General features: G+C 38.2%; 1 protein-coding gene across 1 annotated transcript in view; it reads left to right on the plus strand.

Moving 5' to 3' along the window:
• Positions 6499-10229, plus strand: part of LOC107633662 (protein NRT1/ PTR FAMILY 2.11) — a 13695-nt gene continuing 9964 nt past the window's right edge. The window contains exons 1-2 of the mRNA XM_016337269.2: positions 6499-6512; positions 7989-7997. The gene's annotated coding sequence lies outside the window, so the exon portion shown is untranslated. The remainder of the gene's footprint in view (positions 6513-7988; positions 7998-10229) is intronic.

Raw genomic sequence — 10229 nt, forward strand, 5'->3', positions numbered from 1 at the left:
CCGAACTTCATCGTCCATAACCTGAAAAGAAAAGACCTGTAGGGGAGTGAGAACATCATCCTCAAAAGGGTTCTTACTATAGGGTTGCAGAATTACTATAATAGGATACGCGAGATAAAATCATTACAGTGATTAATAGCCGCCTTATGCATCTTTTCAAAAGCAAAAGTTTACTATAAAAGAAAAATCTGAAATCTTTTCTGAAAGAGAAAACTGTTCATTTCTTAAAAAGAAATTTCAAAAGCCTTTCAAAAGGTTTATCTATGCTAAACTAGATTAGTTTTTCATACTTTTCTAAACCAGAAACATCAACAAAACATGGCCTTCGGACCGCCTCATGATCAACCACGGCCCTAGGCCCAAACAATCCAAACAACCACTAGTCACCACAGTCCAACAGAATTCCAGTCGCAAACACAAGTAGGAAAGTTCAAGCACAAACAAACAATTACCTCAAGTAGAACAATTAGCAGTTAACCACAATTAATCACAAAGGCAAACCAAGTACGATATGCACACCCAAACAATGTCACATAGATGCATATGATGAATGCTTGTCCTAGTGGCTAATGAGTCTCATCTGTCGGTTATAAAGCCAACCCGACAAGTCCTGGTAGCTAACCATTAGACTGTCCCTCTGTCGTGCATCCCCAACTCGAGTTATTCACAAACATAATCATAATTCACATCCAACACCCTCACTGGTGTATATTCACGGGGGCAAGCTCATCCGGAACTTTCACAGTGTCCGGCCATACTTACAACATAGGGTCAGTAGAGTATCGACTCTCCACCTGGAGCACATGGTGGCTAGCCACTGCTTTCACCCAGGAAAACTCGTATCTCAGATAGGTGGAGTGCAACAATCACAATATCAATAACTCAACATATATGTATTTATTCTCAGCCATAAATCAACATTCATCTCAGCCATCCAGCTTAAATTCAGGATTCATAGTAGGCCATGATTCATTATCATATACAGTCATTCCGGCTAATAACATATTCCACAATCAGCCATAATTCATTAACATCTACAGTCATTCTGGCTCATAACATAATAGCACTCCCACCATCCAACATCATCAAACTCATAAAATCATCATTCAAACCATAAATCACTTTTCTCAATTCACTTTACTTTGAAATCAAAAATTAATTTGTTCCAGCCTTGGCTTTAAAATCTCCATTCCTCAAATCATTTCAGGATCATAAGCCACTTTTTCTCAAAGGTAAATTCTCCTTTTTAAAACATGGTTACTGAGCACGTGGTGGCCAACCAATTCACCTCAAACATAAATTTTTCCTTTTAAAATAAGGCCACTCTCCACAACATCTTTCCAAACATTTCAGAAACCACACCAAATCAAAAGCCATTTCCGTGAGATTCAAAATCATTCATTCTAAAACAAGATTTGGTAACAAAAGATCCTCCGTAGAGTCTCAAGACTTTAGGGGAGAATAACACAACTCACTTCCTAAAATTTGTTTGAAGTCTTTAAAACCTTAGCTTCTCGATTTGAGTAATAAAAATAGAATCTAAACCAAGCCGAGTCATGTAATCACTTACTCCAACCACATTTTCAAAACCATTTCGTTCCCTTGAACCAAAACCAATTTCAACCCCTTGATAAAAGTCTAAAGCGTTCCAATGGCTCGAAAAATCATTTTTGTTTTGCTAAACCATAATTCAAAGGATACTTTAAAGCTTATCTAAAACGTCAAAAAATGAGATTTGTCAATCGAAACCCAAATTCTTTTAAAGTCATGAAAACTCCTCCAAATGAAAATCTTTAAGTTAAATAAAGAAAAACATAAACCCTTTTCACCTTTAAAACAGCGTTAAAGCGTATTTCTCTTTCGAATGACTTGCACCTAAAGACATACTATTTTTCTTAGGAAATAAGGAGAAATCATAATTCTCTTTTCAATAATTCTTTTCAAAGCGTAGCTTCATCACTTTCATAATTGATCCAAGTAAAGATAATAAAAAGTCTTAAATTCACAATTCTCCAAGTAAAATAGTAAAGGCATTAAACTCATAATTTTCCAAATAACATTTCAAATAAAGACTCGGATTTTATAGGAATTTCAGCAGCATCTCCCCTAAAATTTGGACTTTGCCACCCTTTTCGGGTCCCAACTAAACTATTCCGCAACCCTCTTCAAGGGGCTCAAAACCAAATCAATTCAAAATCAAGTTGTTTCAAAAGATGCATCATGTTCAGATTTCAAGAACACCAAATCAAATTCAAATCAATTCTTAACAGGATAAACTCGATTTCAAGCTTTTACAAATTAACTTTAAAGAAGCATTTCAAGGACTGTCCGTTTCACAAAACCGAACAACAACCCAGCCAATCAAGCATTCATATTCATCCAAGATAACCAACAACTACATAAGAGTTATACAATCACTCAAAGATACATTTTCTCATGTCAATACACAAAACCATAGCCCGAACACCTCACAGAGTTCTTTTTGTCTCAACCCGAATTGACGGCAACCAAAACCTCAGCTCTACTTGCTTTCTCAAAAGCAGAAACAACTCCAAACGCCACAAGTAAACTCGAATTTGAACTCCTAGAATCATTAACATCGCAAATACTTTATTACACGGAATAGAACACTAAGGCATGACTTTCAAAATAGAAATTACTTACTGAACTGACAAAGCGAAGCAGCCGCAACTCCAAATTGACCCGGCAGCAGCTCCGTCAATAATTTTTGAGTGACGGTGATAGCCCGAATCTCTGATAATAGCAACTGTACAACCACGTGGTGTCAATAATCTTTCCGAAATTTTGAAAGAACAGAAACCAGACTTAAAACTCTTACCGGTGGTGGAACTCAGGGGTAGCAGGGGCGTTCTTGGCGGCAAAGGCTCGGCCCGAAGCTTCGGTGGTGGTCCCAGTAATCACAGAACCACTCCCAACGGTCCAAAACACAAAGACGCAGCTTCCTTCTCCGGTAGCGACACCTGCGGCAGCCTGAACCATTTTCTGAGGGCGGTTTGGCTTACCATCATCAGCAGCAGCGAGCTCAGATGGTGGTAGTGGCAAGCCCTAGTGATAAACTGCTATTTTACGATTTATCTTGTGCTAAATTGAGTGGTTTTTATTAGTTCTTTGCACACTTATTCATACAAATTACATGGTTTTACAAATCCTTCCTAATTTTGTTCCATGATTGAAAACTTGCTTCCTAAGCCTTTAAATTGTTTACTTTTTAATTTCCCTTTATACCATTCGATGTCGTGATCCGTGCGTTAAGTGTTTTTAGACTATATAGGACAGGAATGGCTTAAAGGATGGAGAGGAAGCTTGCAAGAATGGGAGGAACACAAGAAACAAAGGAGATGACCAGCGAGTATCGACACACATGCATAGCTCACGCGTGCGCGTGACTTGGAGCATTTCACAGCGACGTGTACGCGTGACTGACGCGTACGCGTGACTTACGCATACGCGTCACAAGCGCAGAAGACCATCGACGCATACGCTTGACCGACGCGTACGCATGACAGAACGACGTGCTGCATTAATCAGAACTCGCAAGGGGCGATTTTGGGCTGGTTTTGGACACATATTTTGGCCCAAAAACGCAGACCAGAGCCAGGGGACAGGCAGAGACTCAACACACATTCAAATTCACTTTAGATTTTTAGATTTATGCTTTTGGAATTATGGAGAGGAAACACTACTTCCTCTAGGGTTATTCGCATTCTTAGATTTTTAGATTTACGCTTTTGGATTGGATATTGAGAAGAGTTACTACCTCCGTTTGAAGTCTCTATCATTATAGTTTGCTTTCCTATTACCTTACTCTTTTATTTTCTACTTAGTTTGTTCGTGGTCACATATCACTACAAGAAAAAGCAATATTTGTAACAAAAAAAATTGTTACAACAAATCGAAATTTTGAAACAAAATGTTTTTGTAACAAAAAAGGGTCCGTTGCAGTATGTCCCGTTACAAAAAGTTTTTGTAACAAAAAATAAAACTGTTACAATTCAAAGTGGTATTTTGTAACAAATTTTTCTGATACAAAAAAACGAAAGCCGTTACAAAAGTGGTAACAAATTTTGTCTTCAAAGTATTTTTGGTGACAATTTTTTTTTCCTATCATAAAATTTTGTTACAAAATGTTACTTGATTTTGTAACTTTTTTTTCTTTAGTTACAAAAGCAAATTAATTATTTTGTAACAATTTTTTTAATACAAATTTATGCATAATTTACTAAATTATTTTTTAAATTAACTAATATATTAACTATTCTAATAAGTAAGTCTACATTCATATAATATGTAAAAACATACATAATTCAAACATGCCTCATTTAGCTAAAGTTGTTTTAAAACAAAATAACATTAGTGAGTACATTGATTAGTTCTACAAGTTATATGTCTTGCATAAGTTCAACCTAAAGTTAAAAGTTCTAACATAGATTAGTCTCTCTATGAATCAAAATATTCTTGAGCCCTCAAGGTAGCATGTGATCACCATTTCAGCACTCCTATAGATAAGAAAATCCGAAACAAAAGATTAGAAACAAGATATAACACTAACTATAATTTTATCCATTAAGTTTTATCCAAAATGTTTAGAAACTTTTTTACAGAACCACCCCCCCCCCCCCTAAAACTTGGATATTTCCACCGTTTACGGTTCCAACAAAAACAACCAATTCACAACTTATGTCCAGCCAATACACAACCAAATTTATCAAACCAAATAATAGGACATTTGTCATTTTTCAACTATAACACAAGTAAAATGTGATAAATAGATCCATATACAAATTAAACTATACTAATAAAATAGGAATCATCTAGAAAAATGTATTAAAACCATAAGTAATTTTAGGATTACCTTTTAGGGCCTAGTTTCCTTCACTATATCTCTCAATATCATTGTCTTTAACTTTAGCCTTTCTTAGGGTCAACTTACATTCCTTTTCATTTTCTAAGTTTGTCTAATCTAAACCCATGTTGGTAAGGTAACTCTAGAGATCTTAATCAATTTAAGTTAGATTTTACTGAATTTGGATTACAATTGAATTTTATACAAACTTTAAAATTCTGCTGTTGCATGTACAAAAATTCGGAAAACAGACAGCAGCCATGTTTTTTTATAAATTCCATAATAATTTCAATTCTAATCCGTTGCTTCTAAATTTTGGTGAGATTACAGTCAACATCCCTAAGTTTCAGAATCCATAAGTATCAGGTTCATATCACTTTATTTGATTAATTAATTATCAATTGGAAGTGGAACCCTGTTTTCATAAACCAGTTCAGAGTTTCTAGCAAACAACTGACCTTCCAAATGACTTATCTAAGTCTAAAAAATAGATATGAACATGAAACTTGTACTCACTTAAAATATACTGATAGATCTTTAAAATCCTTTTAAAATCAACTCAAAATTCTGTTTAAATTTGAAAGTTATAGCGTCTGAAAGTTGGTACTGTAGAACCAGAAAACTAGAAAAATCTGCAGCAACTACTAAACTTCAAAAAATCATATCTTCCAAACCACTTGGCCAAATTACCTGAAATTTTTATGGAATTTTCAGGACACACTAAAGTTTTACAGAAAAATAATTTTATCTAAAACTTAGGTCTGGACTGCTCCCAAAAAGTCATTCGTTCTGCTGCCAATTATGCAGATTTCTGCAGAAATTCTGCACAACATATTTCCAACAACCTCACATACCAAATCCTATATTCAAGCCTAGGATTCATCTAAAACCACATTTCTAACTTTCTTTTGACTAACCAAAGTTGCTCAAGAACTCTTAATTCAATATATCACAATTTCATATCATAGGTGCAACGTAACCATATTATCACAGCATCTATTCTTCAGCATCCCATCTATAACAACATATCTCAAGTTCTGATTCATCAAATCAATTTCCAGCAGCCATAGCAACATTTCATACACAAAATCAACATCAACAAGTACTAGCAGCAAGTATAACTTCAAAATACACAACATCATCAATAATTACTACATTAAATCAGTAAACCAATCACCAACTACAGCCATGATTCAACTCAATTCCAATAATTATTCGCACAAAGCAACCATAAACCATTTGCAGTTACTCATTTAATTTTATTGGCATTCATAACTTAAAACATTTATTTTTCAAAACAAATCCCCTACCTCAGCTAGTCGAACTCATAAATTAAACATGACAAACCCTCTTTTGTTCTAAATTTGCAACAGCGGCGGCATTCCAACATAACCAGAACAGCAGCAGTGTCAATTTCCTAAGGCAGCGACGATGGTTGCACCAGGACAAAGGATTCGAATTGAATAGAAATCAAGAGCAAACACAACTCTAGAAATTTAGGACAAGGAATATACTAAATCAAATCGTTCACAAGCATGGTAGTGACAAATTGAAGTGTGTAAATGAAACAGAATTAAATAAAAGAATAGACCAGAACCAGAACAGTAATAGTGCTACCGGCAACAACAGCAATGACGTCCTCCTTCAAGTTTGACGATGGCAGAACAACAGCTCTAATAGTGGCTAACTCCGACGGCAACAGGACATGACGGAGTCAAACCCTAGCAGTGGTGGTGGTGGTTTGACGGCGTGAAGGCATGGCGGCATGGAATAGGGCCTCGCTCCTACCCTGGTTCTTCGCGTTCGTCTCTCTCTCTTTGCGAAGCCCGCACACCACGACAACCACGGCGGTGACAATGAAGCTCCAGCGGCGATGGAGGCAAGGCGGCGGCGCAGGCAGCAACGCTTCCCTCCTCTGCGCTACCTCTTCTCCCTCGACGACTCCTCCCTCTCTCGCGTGCGGTTCCTTGCATCGATGGCGGCTCGGTAGCAGCGGCAGTGACAAGCCCAATTCGACGGCGACAGCGCGAACGGCTTCCCCCAGACGTGAGCAGAAGGAAGCTGAACGGCGGTGAGGCGCGACGCCGGCGCAGCAGCCTTCTCCTTCCTCTGTTTCCCTCACTCTCGTATCTCTCTCTCTCTCTCTCTCGTTTCTTTCTTTCTTTGGATTTCTGTTGCTGGGTGTTAACATTTTGAAAGAAAGGGAAGCGGTGATGGAAGGCTGAATGTGGCTAATTGAAGATTGAACAAGTAGTGGAACGGCCCCCGGGGGGGTGGGGGTGTTTACGTGTGTGCGGGTTCAAGTTGGGGATTAGGGTTTCGCGTATGAAGTTAGAAATTTTAGATAATTTAGTAATTTTAATAAAATTAGGGTAATAAACTAATTGAAAATTAATTTTAATTTAATACTAATATTTATAAAATAGCCTTAAAGCATAATTCTCTTTCGAATGACTTGCACCCAAAGACATACTATTTTTCTTAGGAAATAAGGAGAAATCATAATTCTCTTTTCAATAATTCTTTTCAAAGCGTAGCTTCATCGCTTTCATAATTGATCCAAGTAAAGATAATAAAAAGTCTTAAATTCACAATTCTCTAAGTAAAATAGTAAAGGCATTAAACACATAATTTTCCAAATCACATTTCAAATAAAGACTCGAATTTTATAGGAATTTCGGCAGCATCTCTCCTAAAACATGGACTTTGCCACCCTTTCCGGGTCCCAACTAAACAATTCTGCAACCCTCTTCAAGGGGCTCAAAACCAAATCAATTCAAAATCAAGTTGTTTCCAAAGATGCATCGTGTTCAGATTTCAAGAATACCAAATCAAATTCAAATCAATTCTTAACAGGATAAACTCGATTTCAAGCTTTTACAAATTAACTTTAAAGAAGCATTTTAAGGACTGTCCGTTTCACAAAACCGAACAACAACCCAGCCAATCAAGCATTCATATTCATCCAAGACAACCAATAATTACATAAGACTTATACAATCACTCAAAGATATATTTTCTCATGACAATATCCATATATAATAATTCTAATTCATAAAATGTGATTTTTCTGAAAAGGCCCCTACCTTAATACACAAAACCACAGCCCAAATTCCTCACATAGTTCTTTTTGCCTCAACCCGAATTGACGACAACCAAAACCTCAGCTCCACTTGCTTTTTCAAAAGCAGAAACAACTCCAAACGCCACAAGTAAACTCGGATTCGAACTCCTAGAATCATTAACATCGTAAATACTTTATTATACAGAATAGAACACTAACGCAGGGCTTTTGAAATAGAAATTACTTACTGAACTAACAAAGTGAAGCAGTCACAACTCCAAATCGACCCGGCAGCTGCTTCGTCAATAATTTTCGAGTGACGGCGGCGGCCCGAATCTTTGATAATAGCAGCTGTACAACCACGCGGTGTCAATAATCTTCCCAGAATTTCGAAAGAACAGAAATCAGAATTAAAACTCTTACTGGCGGTGGAACTCGGTGGCAGCAGGGGCGTTCCTGGCGGCAAAGGCTCGGCCCGAAGCTTCGGTGGTGGTCCCGAAAGTCACAGAACCACTCCCGACAATCCGAAACCCAGAAACGCAGCTTCTTTCTCCGACAGCGACACCTGCGGCGGCCTGAACCCTTTTTTGACGGCGGTTTGGCTTACCATCATCAGCAGCAGTGAGCTCAGATGGTGGCAATGGCGAGCCCTATCGTCGACGACCACCACGGTGACAGCAGCGATGGCAGCAACGCTGCTTTTCCTCTCTGGCTGTCGTGTTCTCTCCGCGAGCTCCCTCTCACTACTCGGATTCTTCTCAAGCGACGGTGGCGTCCTCCATTAATGGCTCCAGGGCACGATGGCGACGCCGGGCTAAGATGGAATGATGGAATGGCAATGGTGAAGGCTCCTTCCTCGCGGGTCTCCCCTCTATTCACAGACCTCCAATAACAGAAATGATAAGGACCTCGACGACGGTGACGAAGCGGGCTCCGACAGTGCACGGGTCTCCTTCCTCCTCCTCTCTTCAATCGCGTAGCTCCACGAACGGCTGACAGGAGGCGCTGCAGCATGGGCAAGGTTGGGCGACGCTGACAATGGTGGCATGGGATCCTCGCGTGCAGCAGTCTGGCGGTCACGGCAGCGGTACCCAGCCGGCGGCGCCAAGCCTTTCTCCCTCTCCTTCTCTCCTTCTGACCCGGTCTCCCTTTCTGATTTCTATTTCATGTGTGCTGATGGGTTGGGGAAAGGGTACTAGGTTAGGGTTTCGGCGGTTGAGGGCTAGGGAGAAATGGGTAAGAGTGTTGTGTAAAAAATTAGGGTTAGGGTTAGTTTAGTAATTTCAAATAAAAATAGGGATAATCTAGTAATTAGAAATAAACTTTAATCCAACAATAATAATGTATAAAAATACTATTTTTCATCAATTTTATAAATTATTTTCAATAAAATGTTCAAATCCTAAAAATAAAATCAATTTTATAAATTATTTTCAATAAAATGTTCAAATCCTAAAATTAAAAATATTATAATTAATTTCTTTATTTTGCAAAATAGTAGTATTAATATTTTAAAATATTAATCATTTAGTCCAAATCATATAAAATTCTTATTATTTCATAACTACTAACGTTATAATTTAAATATAGAAAATAACTCAATAATTATGAAATTAAGTGAAATCTTCATTTTAATTATCAAAACTTGATTTAATTATTCTTTATGAAATAATTTCTGAAAGTGAAATCTCTAATAATAAATAAATTTGAAATCAGCTCATAATAAGACTCTTCAAAAATTCTGGGTCTTACATTTGTAAGGTCCCACATCGGTTGCAGAGGGGAACGAAGCATACCTTATAAGGGTGTGGATACCTCTCCCTAGCATGACGTGTTTTGACGAGTGAGTGTGGAGGGGGGGGGGGTTTCGGCTATCATCCCTATCGTCAAAAGCAAAACCATGAGGCCTTGTGTGCCAAAGCGGACAATATCGTGCTAGCGGTTGGTCTGGGCTGTTACAGATGGTATCAAAGCCGGAGCCCGGATCGATGTGCCAGCGAGGGCGCTGGGCTCCCTTAGGGGGTGGATTGTAAAGTCCCACATCGGTTTGGGAGGGGAACAAAGCATGCCTTATAAGGGTGTGGATACCTCTCCCTAGCATGACGCGTTTTGACGAGTGGGTGTGGGGGGTTTCGGCTATCATCCCTATCGTCAAAAGCAAAACCATAAGGTTTTGTGTGCCAAAGCGAACAATATCGTGCTAGCAGGTGGTCTGGTCTGTTACAGGACTCGACATGTGCGCCATTCTTAATATAATATAATATATCATGATAGAATATTAATGCATAATACTCAAATAAT

The sequence above is a fragment of the Arachis ipaensis genome, chromosome B01 (assembly GCF_000816755.2).
Source record: "Arachis ipaensis cultivar K30076 chromosome B01, Araip1.1, whole genome shotgun sequence".
NCBI lineage: Eukaryota > Viridiplantae > Streptophyta > Magnoliopsida > Fabales > Fabaceae > Arachis > Arachis ipaensis.